We start from the raw sequence: 429 nt of genomic DNA, 5'->3' as shown, positions 1-429 counted from the left end.
TGTTAGCATCGCAGCTCACAATCCACTGTGCTACCAGGGCTCCTTCCCATAAAGATTACAGCCCTGTAACCCCTCGGAAACCCTGTACAGGGTCGCTATGAGTCGGAACTGACTCGACGGCACTTAACAACAACAACAACAACCCCCTAGAGGCCACGTTTTCTCTGTAACCAACGGGATGCCCAGTGTAGAAATGGAAGTAATGCCTATGGGCTTGGTTCTTTCTATTACATGTCAGGCATTGTGTCAAACGCTCATCAGAGAACAAAGCAAAACCTTGTGTCCTCGAGGGATACATTCTAGGGGTGGGAGTCTGGAGTGAGGCGCGTGCTGGCAGCCCTGCCGTCCGAACCAGCCCCCCTGCTCCGAGCAGGCCGGGCCGCAGGGCGGAGTTCGGGCGGCGCGGCCGCAGGTGCGCGCGGGCGGGGC

This window comes from Chrysochloris asiatica, unplaced genomic scaffold (assembly GCF_000296735.1).
Source record: "Chrysochloris asiatica unplaced genomic scaffold, ChrAsi1.0 scaffold00089, whole genome shotgun sequence".
Classification (NCBI taxonomy): domain Eukaryota; kingdom Metazoa; phylum Chordata; class Mammalia; order Afrosoricida; family Chrysochloridae; genus Chrysochloris; species Chrysochloris asiatica.
Note: the sequence above shows the minus strand (reverse complement) of the source record.